Source organism: Pteropus alecto, unplaced genomic scaffold (genome assembly GCF_000325575.1).
Source record: "Pteropus alecto unplaced genomic scaffold, ASM32557v1 scaffold138, whole genome shotgun sequence".
Lineage (NCBI taxonomy): Eukaryota > Metazoa > Chordata > Mammalia > Chiroptera > Pteropodidae > Pteropus > Pteropus alecto.
Window position 1 is genome coordinate 90,807 of NW_006441525.1, and position 3,776 is coordinate 94,582.

Below are 3,776 nucleotides of genomic sequence, written 5' to 3' on the forward strand. Positions count from 1 at the left end.
CCCTGGGCAAGGGAAACAAAAGATAAAATGAACAAACGGGACTACATCAAACTAAAAAGTTTTTGTACAGCAAAGGAAACCATCAACAAAACAAAAGACAACCAACTGGGAGAAGATATTCGCTAATGATATATCTTATAAGGAGTTAATATCCAAAATATATAAAGAACTCGCATAACTCAACAACAACAAAAAACAAAAAACAATCCAATTTAAAAATGGGCAGAAGACCTGAACAGATACTTCTCCAAACAGGAAATATATAGATGGCCAATAGACATATGAAAAGATGCTCAAGGTCACTAATCATCAGAGAAGTGCAAATTAAAACCACAATGAGTTATCACCTGACACCTGTCAGAATGGCTATCATCAATAAATCAAAGAACAACAAGCATGGGCGAGGATATGGAGAAAAGGGAATCCTCATACATTGTTAGTGGGATTGTAGTTGGTACAGCCTCTATGGAAAACAGTATGGAGGTTTCTCAAAAAATTCAAAATGGATATACCTTTTGACCCAGCAATTGCACTTCTGGGTATTTATCCAAAGAAAACCAAAAAAATAATTTGTAAAGATCTATGCACTCCAATATTCATGGCAGCACAATTTACAATAGCCAAGATATGGAAGCAACCTAAATGCCCATCAACAGATGATTGGATAAAGAATTATGGTTCATATATACAATGGAATATTACTCAGCCATTAAAAAAAAACAAAAATGAAATCCTACCATTTGCAACGACATGGATGGACCTAGAGGTTATTATGCTGAGTGAAATAAGTCAGACAGAAAAAGATAAATACCATATGATTTCACTTATATGCGAATCTAAGGAACAAAAAGAACAAACTAATCTAAACAAATATAGTAGAAAATTTGGTGATGGACAGAGGGGTGAAGGTTAGGGGACTGGGAGAATGGGGTGAAGGGTTAAAGAAGTACAAATTAGTAGTTGATGGTTAGGAATGGGGATGGAGAGCACGGCAGAGTGAATGCAGCTAGTATTAATATGATGGCTAGGTGGAGGGCCAGAAGAGGGAGGGAGCAATAAGGGAGATCGTTTTATGAACTACATAGATGTCTAATCAATGTACTGTATACTTGAAACTAATTTAAATAAATTAATTCAAAAATAAAAATTAAAAATTAAATAAACTCCACCCAACAGCAGACTATGCATCCTTTCCAAAAATATAGAACATATACCAAGATAGACAATATCCTGGGCCATTAAAAAAAATGTAATAGAACTGAAATAAAGTGTGTTCTCTGACCACAATGAAATCAAACTAAAAATCAATAACAGAAAGTTACAGAAAAATCTCCAAATACTTAGAAATTAAGTAACACATGTCTAAATAATCCCTCAAAGAGGAAGTCTCAAGAGAAATAAAAAAAGAATACACTGAACAAAATGAAATGAAAATACAATAAATGGAAATTTGTAGGATGCAGCTAAAACAGTGCCAAGATGAAAATTACATAACTAAATACATTAGAAAACAAGAAAACTTCGAGTTAATAATTGAGCTTCCATCTCAAGAAATTAGAAAAGAGCAAAATGAAGCCCAAATAAAGCAGAAAGAGGAAATTAAACTTATTTATGATAAAAAAAAAAATCCCTAAGTAAACTAAGAATAGAGAATTTCCTCAACCTGCTAAAGAACATTTATTAAAAACATACAGTTCACGTCATATTTAATAGCGAGAGACTGAATGCTTTCCCCCTACAAACAGGAACAAGGCAAAGATAACAATGCCTGTTCCCACCACTGTTAACATAGTAACCTTAAAAACACTGTGCTAAGTGAAATACGCCAGACACAGAAAGATACTGTATGAATCTAGTTATATTTATGTAGAATGGTCAAATTCATAGAGACAGAAAAATAGAGCAGTGCTTAATAGGGGTTATGAGAAGGAAGGAATGGGGAGTTAGTGGGTAATGGGAGCATAATGGGAGCTTCAGCTAGGAAAGATGAAAAAGTTCTGGAGATTAATGGTGAAGAGGGTTGCACAACAATGTGAGTATATTTAATGCTACAAAACTACATTTAAAAATTGTTATAATAGTAAATTTTATGTCATGTATATTTTACCACAATAAAATATATATATAACCCAAACTGTATTATATCTAATTAAAAAATAAATTTCACTCTTAATGACAATTTTCCCAAAAAGAAAACTCTAGGTTTAGAATGCTTCAGTGGTAGAGGGGGTATAGCTGAGTGGTAGAGCATTTGGCTGCAGAATGCTTTAGTGGTGAATTCCACTAAACATTTAAGGAAGAAATAATATCAATTCTATGCAATTTTTTTTCTAGAAAATAGTAGAAACGGTTAAGCTCACTTTATAAGACAAGCATTACCATAATATCAAGTCCTCAAGATGGCATTACAATACAAATATCCTTTAAATATATAAGTACAAAAGTCCTTTAACAGTTAGTGAACCAAAACCAGGAATATAAAAAATATAATACAATATAGTATAAACAACTGGGGTTCATCCCAGGAATTCAAGGTTGGTTGAACATTGAAAAATCAATGTAATTTACAATATTAACTGAATAAAAAGAAAACCATGTGACTATCTCAATAAAGAACATTTGATAAATTCAATGATGATGATTATCAGTGAATCAAAAAAAAATCCTTCAGCAGACTAGAGAACTCCCTTAAAATGATAAAGGGCAGTTTAAAAAATCTATTAATTCAGTTAATGATGTCAGTGAAGAATGAATACTTTATCTCTAAGATTAGAAACAAGACATGAATATCTTCTCTCACCACTTGTAGTCAATGTTATATCGATGGTCTTAGCCAATTATTAAAGAAAAAGAAATAAAATGCATACAATTTAAAAATGAAGACGTAACATATCTATATTCACAGATAACATAATTGTGCATACAAAATGTCTTTAGTAATCTACTAAAATAAATAAGATCTACTAAAGATCTACTAAAATAAATAAGACTAGCAAAGCTACAAAACAATGTCATTGTAAATAAATCAACTGGAGAATATAATTGCAAATAAAATCTCCGATAAGGGGCTAATATCCAAAATATATAAAGAACTAATACAACTCAACAACAACAACAACAAAAAACCAACTGATAAGTGGGCAGAGGACCTGAACAGACACTTCTCCCAAGAAGACATACGAATGGCCAACAGGCATATGAAAAGATGCTCAACTTCACTAGTTATTAGGAAAATGCAAATCAAAACCATAATGAGATACCATACCATGCCTGTAACAATGGCTATTATCAACAAGGGAAGTAATGACATGGTGGAGAGGTTGTGGTGAAAAAATGAACCCTCAAATACTGCTGGTGGGAATGTAAACTGGTACAGCCACTATGAAAAACAGGATGGCAGTTCCTCAAAAAATTAAGAATAGAATTATCATATGATCAAGCAAGCCTTCTTCTGGGAATCTACCTGAAAAATTTGAAATCATTTATTCTTAAAGATTTTTGTGCCCCTATGTTCACGGTGGCCAAGATATGGAAAATGTCCTTCAACAGATGATTGGATAAAGAGGATGTGGTACATATATACAATGGCATATTACTCGGCTATCAGAAAAGATGAAATGCTGCCATTTGAGACAACGCAATGGTCATGCTAAGAGAAATAGGTCAAAAGGGAAAAGCACAGAACCATATAATTTCACTCACATGCAGGATACAAAACTGAAAGCAACAAATCAACAAGACAAACAAACAAAAACTCATAGACACAGACAAAAGTA

The 3,776-nt window shown here is 32.6% G+C and overlaps 1 protein-coding gene across 1 annotated transcript in view; it reads right to left on the reverse strand.

Annotated features, from left to right (window-relative positions):
• ZNF782 (zinc finger protein 782) overlaps positions 1–3,776 on the reverse strand; it is a 51,889-nt gene that overhangs the window by 43,939 nt on the left and 4,174 nt on the right.